The 19,659-nt window shown below is 34.3% G+C and overlaps 1 protein-coding gene across 2 annotated transcripts in view; it reads left to right on the plus strand.

Moving 5' to 3' along the window:
* Positions 1–8,261: 8,261 nt before the first annotated feature.
* norpA (no receptor potential A) overlaps positions 8,262–19,659 on the plus strand; it is a 268,904-nt gene continuing 257,506 nt past the window's right edge. For both annotated transcript variants that reach the window (XM_067780408.1, XM_067780409.1), the window contains exon 1: positions 8,262–8,574. The gene's annotated coding sequence lies outside the window, so the exon portion shown is untranslated. The remainder of the gene's footprint in view (positions 8,575–19,659) is intronic.

Raw genomic sequence — 19,659 nt, forward strand, 5'->3', positions numbered from 1 at the left:
TACGCTTCCATAAATACTCTTTGAAACTGCCATGTCAGTTATGCAGGTCCTTATGGTCCCTGCTTTCCTTAAATAAATAAAACAACACAACACTTTAACACTTTCTTTAAAACAACTTTAAATATTTAGCGACTAATTAGTTGACCGTGCAACTTCTCTGATTAAACTGAATTACCCTCGAAAGGCAATGATGCCTCCTTAAATACCTTTCCTAATGCCATTCTGCTGCTGCTGTTATCATATGTGAAATGGTCGCACATTCAGTTGTTGTTGCTAGCGCATGTGATGCTATCATAAGTGCAAGTTGCTAGGTAAGTGCAACCAGCGACGTCGCGCGATCAGTATCGCTTCTCTTTATGCCTGCCTATGACCATCACGTTGCTATGGTAAGCAAGCGTAAGCAGTGACATTGTGCAGTGCGTTGCTGGGCTGGATATTAAACTTGCTGTTTGCTATGATAGAACCACGCTCGATTACTTGTTTTACCGTTGGGTTGCATACCAAGCCCGTGCATATGATGTTGCTATGCTGTGATCGTATGCAGTGGGTTGTTATGCTGTTGGCTTGCACATGACGTTACTATGGTAGCAACACGTAGTGCTTTCGTGCGATTAGTTGGGCTGTTGTTGGGCAAGCTCTGTTAGGCAAGCGATGGGCATTTGAGTTGGATTGTTGTTAGGCAAGCGATGATCATTTGCTGGTTTGTTTTGCTCTGCATCAATTGACCTTGCCATTTAACTTGGTTGCTAACTAGTTGTTTGAGGCTACGTGGAGAAGCTAGGCATATTGTTGACTTAGCAGGGGTGTGCAATAGGCATCATAACTTAACTTGTCCACTAAGCATCTGCGTGAGATAGTAGATCAGTTCGCCATCATACCATCTTATCTTCTCTCACTGATTCCGAGTCATACATTAGGACAGTTATGCTTATATTTTTAGAGCGTGATTTTTGTTCGTCGAGAGACGTCTTCACTTTTCGATTGCCTACTCAGTCCAAAGTGGTACTTGTTGAAACGAGTGATCGTCCGTTTAATTTCTATGCTAACGTTGCTGTCGGTGTTAATTCTGGTTTTATTTGTCAGCAATGATGTCGCTGTTAGGGAGGTTGCATCGGTTGTCTACGACATTTACAACACAGAAAATACAAGAGCTTTTTTATTTTATGATTTCCTCCAAAAAAAAAAAACAGGATTTTAAAGACCCAGAAACCGGTAAAACAGTACAAGTTTTGATCTCTCCCAAGCTAGGGGACGTACTACTTTGTGAGGCTAAAGCTATTTGTGAGATTAGGAGGAAAGTTTCTCCATATTGTGAATAACATCTGCCACATTTTCAGCTTGTGGCTCGACGGATGTCGCTCTTCTAAAGCTTTTATGCAAGTGTCGAAGGGAAAGACAGATGCTCAATTTCGAAATTTTAAGCTTCAAAAAGTGGTAAAACAAAAAGTCGTGATTTCTCTCCTTTTCGGGGCTACCGTTGTATATAACAGAGACAAGGACCAAGAATGATGTTGCAGTTTCAGCTTTCTTACCTCATCGCATAGATTTATTATAATTAAATTATGTAATTGCGTCTTTAAACAATTTAAAATTTTCTCCCATCACATCCTTCCTTCATACACCATCCATTGTTTAAAACAAATAAAAATATTCTCCCACCGCATCCTTTCTTCACACCCCATCCCTTATTTACAACTAGGTTTTGTCCTCACTTAAGTTCACAAATTAAATTACGAAAAGTAAAAGCAAAATAGTTGACCTCAAACGTGGCCACATCGTCATCCAACCTCTAAAAAGCATTCCAGATGCAACTATACATGTATACACACACACCCACATATAAATGTCACTCATACGCCGCGCACTTTCGCCCATACCAACCGAAAGAGCTTAGCTGATTGTACGCAAATAAAAGTTCACACTTAGCATTTGAAGCCTCATTGTCCGCGTTGTGGTGGTCGCCACAAATGAAACGATGTGTGGTCTTAAAAGGTATCCATGCAAGCAGTTGTTGTAATTCTATTTGTTTGGTAAGGTGGCCAGGTGTAGACAACAACAACAGCTGCAGCCTTAGAATGTAAACTTTGTTAGTTTTATTTCGCTTTTACACTAAGGTCAATGTAAATTTTGTGTGACATTGGGGAAAGCCATACAATTGCTAGTACCCAGTTGCAGCACAGCAACAAGCTGAAGACCTAAAACTATGGTAAACAACAATTGAAATAGTAATAAATGGAATTTTGTGAGCCTTCAGCTTTGACAATTATGATTTGTTGCTTTGAAGACTTTTCAGAAAATAGCATAGTGCCACTAAAGACTTCCTAAGAATGAGGAACATAATATCACCTTTGTAGGAGGTCGGCGTAAGTGCTATGTATTTTCAATAGAAATTTGGTAGAGGGAAATATTACGAAGAGGCAGTTTTATACATCGGTATGAGTCGGCTACTGGCTTACCCGACTAAGTCTTATGTTGCCAGCATACCCCTCTGGCGTGCACGTATTTATGACATCCAGAGCAAGAAAAACTCACTCCTGCTGATAAAAATACTGTAGCTCAATTGCTCAATAACTCAAGTTCCTTACTTACTTTTTAATTGGCGCTTAACTTCTAAAACGGTGTTTCTTTGCTGAGCTAAGTTGCGGCAGTTTGTTGTACAAGAGAAGTTAAATCGTTTTCTACCTGGACCTGGAAAGGCCACCCTCTTTATCTGCTTCAATATGCGGATTCCGATAGGAATATCTTCTTGGCCGGGACATATTTTTCCATTTGTATTACGTGGCTTATCCAGCGTAGCCATACTGCGTATCTGCAAAGACTAAAGATAACCTTTATAAGGCAGTACCAGATCGGATCTCCAAGCTTGCCCAGGGTAAAATAACCACCGGAAAGGTTCGGTGTCGCTGTTGTTGTTGTTATCGATGTGATGGTCATTTGCCGGATACAGATCCGGTACGCTCCGGTAACACAGCTCCATTAAGGAGCTAGCCCTACCATCTCGGGAACGATTTACATGGCCACATTAAACATTCAGGCTATCTCTCCATCCCCACCCCCAAGTTCCATGAGGAGCTTGGGGTCGCCAGAGCCTCGTCTGTTAGTAAAACGGGATTCGCCGCTCGAAGGAGAGGTTGGCAATTGGGTTTGGAGAAGCTATATAATGCGCTGGCAACCTGAAAAGGTTGCGCTACACAACCCATTGAATCTGGTATTTTAGTCGCCTCTTACGACAGGCATACTTACCGCGGTTATTTTCTAACCCCCTAACCCGCTGGGGGTTGGTGTCTCTGTCATAATACACAGCACCATGTAGTATAGTCTATGTAAAATTTGAGTATAAGGGTCCTATCCATTAAAAAACGGCATATACATACTTCGATCAACAATCGACTTGCTATCTTACCTTTTGCGGCCCATGTTCTTTGGTGATTCTCCCTTTACATGTAGAGAGTAGATTCTTGAAAGGAACATGTTGACTACAAGCTGTGATTTTAACCTCGACTAGCCCTAGTCTTCAGTCTGGACACATTCAGTCCAGGTGGGATTTTTATCGGCGCACCAGTTCAACGTATTTTTAAGTTGGTCTATGGTCAACCTCTGTTCCGTTTTTCAATAACCAATACCAAATATGGTCGCCCTTCTGTTTAGCACCAAGTTTATTTGTTGTTTATTCCGTTTTTTCTACTCATGTTTTATATGAAGCATGTTCTTCGCATTCTAGAGTATAATATTCATATCTTCGCTGTACTAGATTAAACCCCAATGGTGATAACATTTTTTGAAGCATTTGATCTATCATTACGTCGGTTAGGAATACGTGAGCTTTGAGGCAACATTTGAGCATTTTCAGTCGATGCATCCATTTCCATGAAATAAGGAAGCAGTATTTTGTACCTTTGTTACTAGGGAGAGGAGAGATATCTGTATACGGATGCCGGAATGAAGCGAGCATGCATTAGGTTCAGTCCGATGTAGACTTAATCCATATGATTTTTCCGTATTGCAAATTAGGTGACATATAACACAGTTTTTAGCAAAAAATGTAACTATCAAGACAAGTGGGATGTCATCTATACCAGCCAAGTCATATTTGAATGAAAAAATCTCGCGATTTATTTTTTTCTGGAATTGGAGTATAATACTACTTAGGTTCGGATACTTAATTCCTAAAAATAGCGATGTAAACCTATGGAGTTCAAGATATCGGCTAATGTATCGATGCGTTAACGCATCGTATCGAAATTCGTGTGCTTGTCACATCCACTTGCCTTGTGCCCCTTGCAGACGGCGTCCATCCCTATTATATTCATATTCTATCTCTGGGTACATCCACATGAATATCCCTGTGTATGAAGACAGCTACAACCTCTTCATACCTGACCATGCTGAAGGTAGTGGGCCATACCGGTATGCACTTTAACTCGTGAAGGGTATAGAAATAATCACGTTTTCCAGACACCAGCTGTGGCAATATATATGCACAATAATAGAAATTGTGTACTTGAAATACAGATATGTATTATGTGTATGTATGTGTGTCTGAGGTACACACGCACGGAATTCCATCCTCATTATATATGCTTGTTGACAAGCACAAAAGAATACACCGATGGTCATTAGGGTACACTGTAGCATTCACTCATTAAGTTATTCATTCATTTGTACAAACATATATTTCGACCCATTTTGGAATGTCTTAAAATGCATTGACTCTTACATACATATTAATACATTTGTACATACATATATTTTGGCTCGCTTTGGTACGGCCCGAGATTCATTGACACATTCATTCATTTGTACAAACATATATTTTCTACACGCCACGGTAACTACGCCGTGCACCGTCTGGTAACTTGAACCTTGGTATGTTACTGTTTAAAGCTTGCTCCCCACAAGCCTTTACCTGTATACAAATTATTAACATGATTCACTTATGCTTGCGTTGCAGATTCCACAGCTAATTTTATTTATGCTTAGAATGCAGTTCCCAGGGAACCGAAGGTATATGTATGTAATACACTTAGTTTGTAAGTATTAGTGTAAGTAGGCATTTTAGCTTATAGAAATTTTGTATAAAAGAAACAACCTTTTAATAAAGAATTCAATCGGCTGCCGCTTCAATGGCAGTCAATTCCGTCTGGCGCCGCCTAATTGACACTACACCAAATTCAATTATTTCAATTATTACAACACCTGAATCTTTAAAATAGTTCCACAAAGCAAGAGTCTCGCCTAGAAATGTTTATTACGTTGAAGAACGTGTTATATCCTTCCAGTATAGCTAAAACTTAAACTTGAACTCTTGGCTACAATCCTAGATTATGCCATTAAAAGTCCTATTGTTAGAAGCCCTATAGAAATTATCTTAAGTCCTATAGCAATTATCTTAAGAGCCGACCGTAGTCACTAATTACAAGCAATTTTAGTTTTGAGAGAAGTTGCTGCTCTGTAAGCTGCCGCGCGTGTCCAGTCTCACAAAACCGGTCACCAAATTGTGACATAAATAAAATTAAATAAACATGGATTTCAATGTGCCGCAACTGAGGATTCGAACCTCCGGTCTTTCGGGTTTTTCAAGCAGAATGGGAACGGCGCCCTATCAAGCTCAGCCACAATAACGCACAATGTTAAGTTGCCAAAATGCAATGTTATATTATTTGTCCAATGTATGAGTAAATTGTCTCTATTGGTTCCTTCTGCGGGTTAGTGGTTAAAATATGCCCGCGGTACACTCAGAGAAAAACGCCGTTCTAAAATCCAGCACCACCGGACTCTATTCGAGCTTTTCATATTCTTACTTTCTTGTTCTTGAAAAACGAACGACCTGACCTCAAAACAATTACCTTGTTCTTGAACTGACAACCATGTTCTTAAAAAGAGAACGGCTGGTAATAAAATATGAACGAATGTTCTATTAATGAGAACGATGTTCTTGAATTAAGTACAATGTTCTTAAATTAAGTTCAAGAAAAAAGAAACGGTACAATTCGTGTGCACTACAATGTTAAAAACAACATTTGGCACAAGCTATCAAGCAGTTGTACTGGCCCAGCGGCTATGATGTTGCGCTTGCGATCGTATGGCGCGAGTTCGATCACCGACAAACTCTTAAGTTTTTTAAAACAATTTTTTTATATTCTATTTTTTTTTAACTCTTATTTTTCGTACAGTTCCATTCGCATATGCACAGGTAATTTTCAAACTTGTTATGAAAGGTTTTAAGTATTTATTCAGATTGCATCATCAAATAAGAAAAATTTCTCGATAAGATAAATATATGAAAAAATGCATATTATGCGTTTTTTCAAACCTTTTGGATTTTAATAAAAGTTTTTGTTGTTATTAATATTTTTTATTAATGACAAAAAAATTATTTATTAATAAAAAATAAATAAATAAATGGGTAATAATTAAAAAATTACCTCCCTCCCACCAATGATGAGCACAAACCGTTCTTGAATTGAGACGGAAAACTGTTAAATCGACCACAAAACGTTGTCGAAGCGTGAGAACGAAATATCTTATATCAAGCCCAAGTAGTGCTCGAAATGAGCACAGAAAGTTCACAAATCAATACCAAACTGGTCATAAAATATGAACGGTTTGCTTGGAAAAACTGTTCTTAAAACAAGCCCATCGGTCACGAGTTAAGAAAAAACGTACTTAACAGACTTTTGTCAACGAATTTTCTTAATTTTGAACTTGTTTCGTTCGTTTTAGAACGATTTTTTCTCTGAGTGTAGGTGTACCGATCGAAAAAGATGATTAAAATACCTTGGCTTATCAAATTCAGTGGTGTATTACTCGAAAGGGAGCAATGTGGGCGCGGCGTATCACGTGCGTGGCCCAATCACGGTCGTTATTATCTGTACTCGCCGGAAGCAAGATAAGCAGTTGCGATCTGTATACATTGTATCACTGATATTTGTATGCAGGCCTCATCTCCTGTCCTTGGGTTGGCTCACTAGCGGACGAATCGCGGGGGCTGTAGTTTCACCTCACATGCGAAAAGAGTTCACTTTTGGGGAAGTTGACAATAAGGCATTCTCAATGGAGCGTTGCAGTTTCTCCTCACCTGAAGTTGACCAAAAATCATTATCTTCAGAGCTGTGCGGTCTCTTTCTTACAAAAGTTGGCAATAAAGCCTTTTTTACGAGAGCGACCCCGCTTAGAGCAACTTTTTTCTACCTGAAAAAAGCTTTTTTCTGAACTATTTTGATGTTACTTGTATCTAAGACCTTCAGTGTGGTAAGCGAGCAAGCTACAACCGTGCCTCAGCGGCCAACAGAACCTTCTACTTAAGTTTACAAAGCTGGACGTATAGTCTTACAACACTTTGGTATCGAGGTCAGGTATGGTCATTTATTTCCAAGCACTCAACAAGCGGGCTTTTGCGCCAAGTCTCTTAGTTATCGGATTTAGGGCAGTGATCGCCACTGAAATTGGTATAAATCGGTCGGTAATCTATGAAATAAATTGCACAATTGACAAAGACAAAGCAGGTTTTCATTGCCTAATCCCATTTATAAGGCTGGGGGTAAGGCTATGCTTTCTATTGCCGTCATAAAAATAACGCACACCCTAATGTACATACATATTTCTGTATGTACGCATACAAATTGAAAAATACTTCAATGGCGCGACCAGTCGAAGCAGCAAAAAACAAGCAATGAAGGTGTCTCTAATTAGGTAGCAGCTGTTTCGTTTGGTCTCGCAGTAAGTACTAGCAAAGCAAGAACTTTAACAACGCATTCAGGTACTCACGTGGAGAATGCGAAATAGCATAATAAGATGACGATTACGCGGGCAAGCTCGCATATCTATATATAGCAAAAGTTATCGTACTATCAGTAGCCAACGTCAAACTGCAACGATAAAAGCAGCCCTCTAGTATCCATAGCCCGCAGGCCAACGTGCCCAAAAACTCCATTCGCTTGCCACCATTAACATTCACACTGCACACCGATGCTCACTCTAATTCATATGGTGGAGTAGCGTGCTCTCGTATAAAGTAATCTCGAGGTACTTCATTAAGCACAAGTATTGGGTGGTGATGGTGGTGTTCGTTCTTCACACCATGCTCGAGCTTTCGTCGCATTGAGTGAGCTTTTTTTGCTACACGCTCAGCTGTTAGCTGTCACTACCCTCGTGCGCGTTTCAAGACACACGTTCTTTAATTTGAAGGTACCTCATAATTGTTTGAGACTTGATGTTGAGTGTTGTGCTGTACGAAATTTCAGTCTCTCAGCGTCGGCGGCTGTGTGCGCAGTGGTTGTAGCGCGTTAATCGGAATACAATTTTACAAAGTTTTTTGTATTTGTTTGTCTGTTTGTTGGTTGGTTTATCTAATACAGCAAAAGGCAATTAAAACGGAAAAGTGTAAAAAGTGGATTTAAGAAAATCAAAAAAGGATTTAATAATCCAAAAAGAAATACCGAAAAGTTTAAATCAAATCAAGCAAGAGTTTGAAGAAACAAGCAAGAACGTGCTCGATATTCTTATAGTGAAAATTTCAAAAGTGTTTCTTGTGTAAAATATCAGTTTCGCAGTAGTTGCGGCGCTGGTTTTTGGGTAAATATTGTAGGGCCAATAGAGAGAATAATAAAAGCAACAAAAATGTGATGCATATATGTATGTATGTTTAACTTTGTATATATGTATGAGTGCAGTGACGAAAACCCAAATTATTTGCAAGGTAAAGGTCCCATACACCCATATCTAGAGCCAACATAGAAAAACGCTGCCTGTCCTCAAGCTTGCGCTAACATAGGGATTTGTAGCGGTTGGACAGCCACTAAGGATATGAGAAACAAAAAAGGACATGTAAGCCTACAAGGTGTTTACAGAGCAAGAAAACAACAACAATAACAAAATGGGAAAATAACAAAAACAAAAAAGCAATACAAAAATGCGCATAAATAAAGTAAGCAACATAAACATTCCAGCAAGGATAGCGAGCTCAGCAGACGAGTGAAATACGCGTAAGCTTATGGTTTTACGTTGATGAAAAACTTGAATGAAAAGAGTCTGCTGCTCAAAAATTAAGGACTCCGTTATATTAAGTTGAAAAGATATGACCAAAATTCGTTATCTCTACCCTCAACGTTGGGTAAACCTGAGAGCGTGAATGGGAATTTCCCACACTTACACTCATATACAGTTTTGTGCATTGTGAATTCGTTAAGTGAGTTAAGTATTGACTTATTATTCTAGCTTCTGTGGTCTAAAGCTTTAAGTAGTACATTTAATTATGCATGAAAATTTGATAAGCATAGAAACTGCAGACTTTCTTCTACTTCTTGTAGCGATAAAGACACTCCCCGAAGGTTTCGGGCAGTTTTACCGATGGTTATGAACCTACTAGCCCGACCATCTCGAGAGCGGCGCGATATGACCATGAGGAATCTTCTAGATCTGTGCTTCAGATAGGTATGGCTACCGCGGGTATATTCTAAGTCCGTTGACCCCTAGGGGGTAGGTTCCGAAAGTTTCCTCTCATCGGATGTTTGGAAAGCAAAACTGAATTTATTTGCACATGTGGGAAGGAGCTATATATCTTCGAGAGCGCAGGACACGAACTTCCTAAATCTGCTGGTACTGACAAGAGATGTCAAGCTATGACAGATTAAGATTTTGTAAATGCAGTAAGAGCACCTGCGTACTCGCCAGGCCCGACTAAATGTGAAACTATTTCAGATAGTCTTCAACGATCTTCAAAGTGAGCTTCTGTTGTTAGATATCAGCTTTAGAACAATAAGGTTGGAGAATAATTAGAAAATTATGTTAGATATCTACTTGAGAACTATATACCTACTTCTTGAAGGATGAGTAAATATTTTTCGATGTTTTCTGGAAGTTCAGCTTTAGGTCGTGCCTATAAGGATCTTTGTCCTCTTGTCCTCGTCCTCTTTTCCCTTCCTGTTATCTTTGTTCCCATAGCTGGTTTCAATACTAACCACCTTTTTAAATTTATTTTTCGATAAAATATTGAATATCCTGCGACTAAGTTGCAAGCCTCTTCGGCATCCTTTCTATAGCAGGCTTAACTGTGAGCCTTTCCAAATAAACGTCGATCTTTGAATTTTAATTCGTCAAAAATTTACTTAAAAGGTATACCACCAAAAAATTTAAGCCCACACAAATCACAATTCAATGTATTCATTAACAACGGAAAATGCTTGTATTTCGTAGCATACTTGTAGGCGTTAGCAAGCATTCTCTTACTTCGCAGAAGCGAAAGAATTTATAAAACATTCTACAACGCCTCGTTTAAATTGTTTTTCTTTTGTTTTTTGCACTTTTGTGCTTATTCACCGATTTTCGTGTTAACAGCTGTTGGCGCTTGCACACTTTTAGCCGTTTTTGAAGGATTGTTTGTATGAAGTTGTAGTACATACTCGTAATGCGGTGGATTTCACTTGCTTCGCTTATTAAGAAGAGAACTGAACAGTTCTGTGTAATATGAAAATAATGCAGATATTGTTTTCCGCAGAGGAAAGTGTAAGCGGAATCGAATGTAGAATATTAAATGTATTAAAAATTAAGCGCAAAGCAGGATCTCGCCCAATTTTTATTTTATTTTTATTTTTAAATTTTCAATTTATTTAAATTGAATTTCAGTGTAATGAATTTCTCCATATTCTTGAAAAAGCTGTGCGGTATTTAAAAAATCTAGATGGTCAGTGGTTATACTTTATATAAAAATTCGAGAATTTCAAAAAATTTAATTTAACATGTATATTAATGTCCGTATTATTTAAAAAACAAATAAATTGTAAATTATGAAAAACTGGTTTTTATTTTTTGTTTTTTTATTTATATATTTAAGTCCTTTATAAAAAGCGATAGGAAGTCTCAAAAAAGTATAAAGTACTAGAAGCCGTTATGTAGTGTTAATAAATTTTCTTTTTTTTTACTAATATGTCCAGCAATACATTAAAATATATGTTAAAAGCTAATTTTAACTGTCATAATAGTATATAAAACTGTTATACCTGAAGCTATTTCGGCATTTTATTTTCTGTTATTGCCTAATTTTTTTAAATAATATTTTATCTCTTTAAATACCTTAGAAAAGCAAGGAAGCGGTCGTCGCCTTCGAAAATCCCAACTAAATCATGAAATAAAAAATTAAGACTAATTTATAATAATGACTTATTCTATGAAAACTGTTATACTAGAAATTTATTTGCTACATCAGCTACGTCATGGTAATATTTTTTATATATTTTTTTTAATTACCATGCCAAAATTTACAGAAAAAGTAGATGAAAAAAGCCACCTTTTTATTCTTTAGGAACTGTTATATTAAATTTTTTGTTTAAAAAAGTGTTATAAACCTAATATTTTGACACTTGCTTTTAAAATATAATTTGATAGCTGAAGTGAAAGATGTTTTGCTTTTGCTACCCTACAATTATTAAATTGTTTTTCTAATATCAATAAAACTGTTATACATGGCTGTATTTAATTGAAAAGTTATTAGTTAAAAACTTCGCCTTTTAAAATTTGCCATGCTTAGTACTGTTTAACAGTCTGGTGAATTAAAGAACTAAAATTAAAAAAGTAAACAAATTGTCTTATTTAATGTATTGTATAGAAACTGTTATACTACACTCTGTGTTTAAAACAGTGTTATGAACATGAATTTCTTGACATTCGATTGTAAAATGTTGATTAAAGGAGCAAGGAATTAGTACTTCTCAAGCCGTTACATTGCTTAATTGTCGGCCTGTGTAATCTGCTTTATACATTTTTTCAAGGATTACAGTTCAAAACTTGTTCCTTGAAACTAATTGATTTTTTTCAAACAAATTTATAAGAATGATAGCACATAACTAATTTCTTTATACAAACTGTTATACAATTCAAACTTGATTTCTTAGATAAATACTTTTAACAGTAAAATATAAAATTGCATCAATATCCCATAAAACTGCAGAGCCTTCAATCCTTGCAAATTCCACCCACAGCCAATCACTTTACTAGCCCATCTCTCTTCACGCCAACTCTTCAGGTTTCCTCTAAGCTTCTACAATTTTGATGCCGCTGCTGGTTAAACCCTGCTTTCAATCACTTCAATCATTCAGCCAACTTTAGTCGCTGTTTACGCAACGTCAGACAACAATATCATTTGACAATATATTAAAGCAACCAGTAGTTGCTGTCGGTGATGCAATCAATCAGTCATTTCATTTGCCCGATGGTCGATCATAGTTTGCAGCTGAGCAGCTGGTGGTGATATTGTCGTTTCGTCTTTGTTGGCCATCAGCAATTTGTTGCTGTTCATAGTGTATCACCTTTCATCGTTCTATGCGTATGTATGTATATATGTATGACACAATCACCGTTCTATACGAGAGCAACTTTGGCAAGCACTTGATTTGTGTTTTCACATTTCCTGTGAGAGCAGCTAAAGTACAAGTTTTGCAAATTTCAAAATTAACTTTTGATTGTTGTAGTGTATGTGCGTGTGCGTGTGGGATTTCCTTACACGACTGTGTTGAATGGGTAATAGGTTTGTGAAGCCAAAATCCTGGAGGGTTTCATATTGACCACGATGTGAGTGAGAAATACGAGCGCATTTTTTTATTTTGAGATATGAACCTTCTAATAAGGTTGATAAGAAGAATTAGCTGCGCCGGTGAAAGTACTCCTAAAAAATTAGTTCATCGGTTCTCACAGGAAAGTCATATGAAGTTCATGAGGTCCTTTACGCTAACCATGGATTTGTTCTTGACGAGTATATCTTCAAATTCAACTGGCTCATCCTTTTATTTAGAAGTCCAGGCCTATTTTCCCACTTGCTGTAATGACGAACTATTTATCTATTGGTAAATGCTGATGCCCAGTTCCCATCTGCTGCTAAGAGCTCTTTTACCGCTGTTTTACGTTAAACTTCCGATTCATACTTCTTGATCATATTTACTCCCACCAAACACTTACCTTTACATATCCAACTCCGGCAGACGAAGCACCTCAGCTCTGGAAAATTGGGCAGCATGGATGAGCAGAGTCCCCGAATTTACGTATATTAAGTTTTTTATTGCACTTTTTAAAAAGTGCTGAACTGTTATACAAATCGTTTTTAATATTTGTGATTGATAAACTGGTATGCAAACTGTGACTCAGTATATAATCATTTCAAGTGAATAGTTGTTTTTTTTAGTATAATCCGGGAATATAGCTTACTATTATACAGATTGTTATAACATTAAAATTAATGGGATTTTACATTTTACTTTAGAGGTAATTTGAGCAGTTCGAATGGTAAAAATCTTCAAATTCTGTTTTAGCATTTACCTGAGTACTTAAGCTATTATACAGCTTAGTACTGATTAATAAAGTCAGATTAATCCTTCAATTAGCGACCTACGTTTATTCTTGCTTAAAGCGATGTTTACATATGAAGTTAGAGCGAACAACTGGGGTTTCTAGCAAATGGATAGTCCGGATATATGGTTAACTGTTATACATTCTATTATAAAATTGTAATTGATTGGATTTTACATTTTATTTTGAGCAGTTTTAATAGGAAAAATCTTCAAATACTATTTTAAACAATGGCTACAAAAACTGTTATACAGCATAGCACTGAGGAATAAAGAAGATTAATCGCTCAATTCACGAACTATGTTTATTCTTTTTTCAAGCGATATTTACATATAAAGTTGAAGTTTTTCTAGTATATTGTTGGTCCGCAAATATGGCTAACTGCTATGCAGACTGTTATAAAATTATAATAAATAGGATTTTATTTTAAAAGTACCTTGAGCAGTTTTAATGGGAAAAATCTTCAAATACTATTTTAAATATTGATATACAACTTGTTACAAATAGCGCAAATTTAAGTGCTTGCGGTTAAAATATAATATTAAATTTGAAATTGAAACAAAAATTATCTAAAACTTATTATAACACAAAAGCACATCTGCATTAAATAAATTTCCAAAAATTTCCATGCACACATCAAACATTTCATAAATCTATGCAAATCTTTTCCAAAAAAAAATGCCTTGTCAAAAAATCAAAAAAGGAAGACTTTTCAAAAAATAATATTTTCGTTGCAATAAAACTTTTAGCAGCATTTATTTGCAGCCGTTGGAAATGTGCAACTGCACCACTAGCTAGCTCAACTGTGTGCAATGAGGCAAGGAAGAAGGGAAAGAGGAGCAAACCAAAAATATGCAAAAATTGTATTTTAATGGATAAATAAATAAATATTTGGGTAGTGAGTAGCAACACTACATGGATCATTTATTTGAGGCAATTTATGAGCGAGTTGTAGTTTAGTAGCGAGAGGGATGGAAACGAGGAAATTTTTATAAATTTTTGACACATCCTATATACACACATGTGTGTACATGTAATAAAGCAATAGTGCGGAAATTTTGGAACTATTGTAATTTCCAGATGACTGACTTTAACGATGAGTATAGGAAAAAATATCATTATAAACAAAACAGTTATAAAAGTGGGTTTACATACATACATACCTGCAAATGTGCTACGGCTGTAAAACATGATGTCAGTGCCTGATCTCAAGGCATGAGAAATTTAAAATTATTCCAATTAATGAAACTGTTATACGCTTCACATTTAGGTTGTAGGGCTTGTGTTCAAAAATGTTTGATCTCTTCATGATTGCGCTTAAGTAGCATACTTTAAATGTGTTATAAAAATTTTAAATCCATTAAATGCCAAGAAAGTGTAGAATTATACAAACTGTTATACAACAAAATTTCCAACATAACCCTTAAAACATATTATTACTGTAATAATTAATATTTCTCATGTAAGTAAGATTGTAATATAGTGTTATACGTACTCTTATACATTGTCAATATAGCCTTAATAAAATGTAATGCTCACAATATTAAGAATGAGTGACAAAAAACGCATGTTACCTTAAATTAAACTGTTATATTACATAATGTAAACAGCTACAGCTCTAACTTGCAATATACGGGACACACGTCTTTCAATAGAGCGCTCTAAAACAGTACTTGTATTAAGAGAAACTTTTTGTATTGTAATACAAACTGTTATACAATTTAGTGTGCACATTACAAATAGATGCTGAACTACCAATTACTTTGAACTAATTTGAAATCTAATTTCTGATTCTTCTTGTGAAATCTTCAAAACTGTTATACAAAATGAGTTTAAATTGTCTAATTATATTAATAAAAGCGGGCTTTAATGACAAAAGCCTTTAAATAATAAAAATAACGTAAAGTTTCATACAGCATATTAAAAGTAATTGACGAAAAAAGCATCCTACCTTAAATTAAACTATTATATTACATAATGTAAACAAAAGAAAGACGGCTATGAATTGCAGGTTACGGGACACACGGTTTTCAATATAGCAATCAAAAACAGTACTTATATTCAGAGAAAACGGTTTTATATTGCTATACAAACTATTATATCATTTGGTGTACACATGAATGACCACTTACTATGAGCTAATCTCAAATCTAATTTTTGATTTTTCTTGTGTAACTCCGAAAACTGTTAAAAAAAATTTGTTCAAATTGCCTAATAATATTACTAAGAGCGTGCATTTCAAAAGTCTTCAAATGGCCAGACGTTTTTCTACGATCAAGACTGTTATACAGCCTATTTCTACCAGCTTAACCTTGGCAAATCGTTACATACATAAACAAAATTATACTAAATAAAGCGTGATATTATTTTAAACACAATTTATTGAAATCAACATGGATCCCTGCGCCAAAGACCATGACCCATGGGTCTAAAATAGCGAAACTTTGCCCTGTATACTTCTGATAAGTTAACCAATCGATCATATTAATCTAAAAGCTTTTTCCTTTTGTTTTTTTTTCGAACCCTTATATAAAGTTCGCTGTGTATTATATTCACATTTTTTGGCGACCTTTGAATGCAGTTTTATCTTGTTACTATTTTAGTAATCTTTAATTAAAATTTTTCCTACTGCAATCACTGTTCGGATGTTTTACAATACAAATTAAACACAATTTAAATATATTCCACTTTGATATCTTAATTACCTATCCAGTGAAGATCACTAAACCTTTAATCCACTATCTATAAGTTCAGCGATCTCATACACAAAATGCGAGGATCATTCGCTTGATCAATTGCTGCCGCTTCATAAATAATTATCAATGACAACAAATAGAAATTTGCATTTTATTGCATTATTTTAACGATCAATGCTCGTCGAACGCCAAAAGTGTTTACAGCGACGATCTGTACACCACACCACCCCCTACTCGGCTATCAGCATTGTAATATAACGAGCAAGTGGTGATCGTGCTTCTTCTTTGTATATTTCTTCTACTTTACGAACTACACCGCACAAACTATTCGCGCGCTGTTTTCGCTTAGATTTTCACGACTTTTTAAATGATGACAAGGAGAGAATAGGAGCGGAAGAATGAGAGAGGGTGATAAAGGAAGCGAAGGAGAGAGACAGAGAGAGAGAGCGCGCAATATAAAAAGTTGAGAAATATCGCCAGCTAAAAAAGTGGTGAGGCAAGACATACTATGTAATTTATTTAGAGCAGCGTTGAGACAAATTGATTGATAGCCAACAATGCCCGCCGACCGCAGCTGACGATGTGAATAGCTGCAGGTGGGAGAGTAGGCAAGCAAAGGCGATGCGATGGCGCGATGACGACGGCAAGCATGAGAGGATGTGTTAATTATATACTGAATATGCGTTGTGGGTTCGCACTGAAAAGGGTGGGAGTGAGGCGAATAGCAGAGTAGTGTGTTGGCGTGAGTGAGTGATTGCCCGCCAGCAAGCAAATTGCTTGTATACATGAATTGTTGGCGCTTTGATGATAATAATTTATTTTGTTGCTATTTTAAGTAATTTCATTGTTTTTAATTTAAGATTTTTATTACTTTTTATTCTCTTTTAAATTTTTTTTTCAAATTTTATTTATTAATCTGCTTTATTTTTGTTTTCTAAATTTCTATGCAAGACATACGATGATGCAAGTTTTTATTAATTTTTATAAGCAACTTTTTTTTGTTTGTATTTGATTACTCCTTTGTATGCATTCGACTCTTAATAGTTAATAGCGGGAGACAGTTCATTAACTGTAAAACAAAACATGTGCAAATAACTATAACAGGCTTTTTTAAGCGCTTTATAGTACAACTGAAAAGGTTTTTAGTTTTAAAGTAAACAGTTTAGAAATGTTTGTAGAATAGCTCAAGCGTTGAAAAAGTCAACTTCAAAAATTATGAAAAAACTAAAAATGTGAGGAGCAATTCAAATTTCATGCAGTTCCAAGTAAATAACACTCTTTTAAAACAGAATATTACAAAATTTCTTTTGGGGTTTTGCCCTTAATTTTCTTTTTAGGAAAAGAAAAAAATGAGCCAAATGCTGATTTCATACGAAAAAAACAAAAAAAATTTGTTAAAAACGATCCTGAACAAAATTTCGAAATTTCTTCATTTTCCGGTTTTTTTTTAAATAATTTACGAAATTAAATAGTCAACCAAAGAAAAAAAAACAAAAAGTTTAACTATTGATATTAGAGAAAAATTGTAAGTTTACAAACGGCGATGGTTACTAGGACATGTTTCTGAATTTCACTTCTTCATCAGCTAGCTTTTCGGGAGCTGAGCGTTGAACTCGAATCTCCAACATTCATATCAGTGCAAAGGCAGATGCCTTTAGCTGCTAAGCCATATGAATGTCCCGTTGTTCGCTGTACAATTGGTCTCTAAGAGTTGCCTTTTTGTTTATATTCCTTTTGATATGATGATATGATGATAAACTTACAATTTTTCTCTAATATCAATAACAAAAACCATTGTATAAAGCAATATGAGCAAAGCTCGCTAATTAAATACATATGATCAAAAAGTTTAACTTTTCGTAATATTCCTTCGAAGAAAAACTCAAATAGCGAATGCTAATATCATACAAAAATCTAATTTGAAAACAGTACAGCTAAAAAAACGATATTAATACAAATTTCACTTTGTTAAAACACGTTTCATGAATTTCTCAAAATAAAAACAGTTGATTATAAAAACAATAAAGCAAAAACATTACAAATTTTTATTTATATTTTTTTTTAGGAAAGGTACATGTAAAAAATATGAAAATCTGAAGTGCATACAAAATCAAAATCCAATTTGAAAATAGCCAAAGGATAGTCAGAGCAAATTTTATACGAAAAACAATATAAATTAAAATAAATAATGAGTTTAAGCGGGGATTGCCCTTATTGCTTTAAATGTATGAAAACATTTATTTGAAGCAATTTTTAATTTATAATTTATTTAATAATTTGGGAACCGTCCTGATGTCACGTTGTTTAAATTTTTCCCAAGTTATTAAATAAAATAAATAATATTTAAAAAAATGTCGGCACTTTTTATAAAATTTTTATTAATACAAATTTTAAAAAATTTTGAAAAGACAAGTCGATTTTTCTGCAAAAATCAAATACAGTAAAATGTATTGTAATAAATTATATTGTTCAAAATGAACATTTTTAATAATATCCGTTTTATAAGAAAATTACAAAATAATAGAATTAAAAGAAATAGCAATAAAATCGGAAAAAAAGAAATTTCAAAATATTTTGTGAAATAAAGGATAACCAATGGTAAAAATAACAAAATTCAAAAACAAAACAAAAAATATAGAAAATAAATATTGAAATAATGCAACTTCTAACAAAAACCAAATTAAAAATGATTCACATGAAGAAGATGCGGAATCATCGCAACGCGTTGGAGGAAAAAGAACAATTCAAATTTTGCTTTACAATTGCTGGCCGTAAAGCTCCAACTAAATATATAAAAACTAAAATTTTGACCCAATTAAAAGATAATGTAAAAAATCGATACTACATAAATTTTTAAAGTTTTTTTTTTTATATAATTTTCTCTTTTTCAAGAAAGCCGCAAAACCAAAATTAAAATATTGCGCAGTAAATTTAGAAAATTACATTGCTATAAAACTGCTAATGCATTTAAATTTTTTTGAAAAGGAAATGGCTTTTTGTCCTGGAAAAAAATTATTTATCGTCCAAAATGAAGTATATTGAAGAAAAACAGTGAAAAATAAATTAAAAAAACTACAAAAGAATTTAAAATTAAAAAAATATATATAAGGAGAATATAACAAAAATTATAAATATATATTTCATAGTTTAAAATTTTTTGTTTTTTTTTTGTCGAAATTTGAACAATAAAAATATATAATTTCAAAAAAAGACGGTTAACAACAAAGAAAAAAAAAAAATAAAAAACTTAAAAAACTATAAGATAAGGTGAATATTACAAATCTTAAGTTTTTCAAAAATTATAAGTAAATATTTTTTGTTTTTCTTTTTTTGGTGAAATTTTAATTACCATAAAAAATTACAAAGTTTCAAAAAAACTGCAAACAATAAATAAAACAAAAAAAAATAAAATTTGCAAAAAATATATAAGATAAATTGAATATTACAAATATAAAGGTCTTAAAAAATTATAAGTTAATACTTTATAATTTATGGTTTTCTTTTGTTCGTTGCAATTTTAAAAACCATACATTAAAACTCTAAAAACTGTTTCTCCTTAAAAATAAAAATATAAAATTAAAAAATTGTTATTTTTTCCGTTAAAAAGAAAAGCGGTAAACAATAAATA

The sequence above is a fragment of the Eurosta solidaginis genome, chromosome 4 (genome assembly GCF_040869045.1).
Source record: "Eurosta solidaginis isolate ZX-2024a chromosome 4, ASM4086904v1, whole genome shotgun sequence".
Classification (NCBI taxonomy): domain Eukaryota; kingdom Metazoa; phylum Arthropoda; class Insecta; order Diptera; family Tephritidae; genus Eurosta; species Eurosta solidaginis.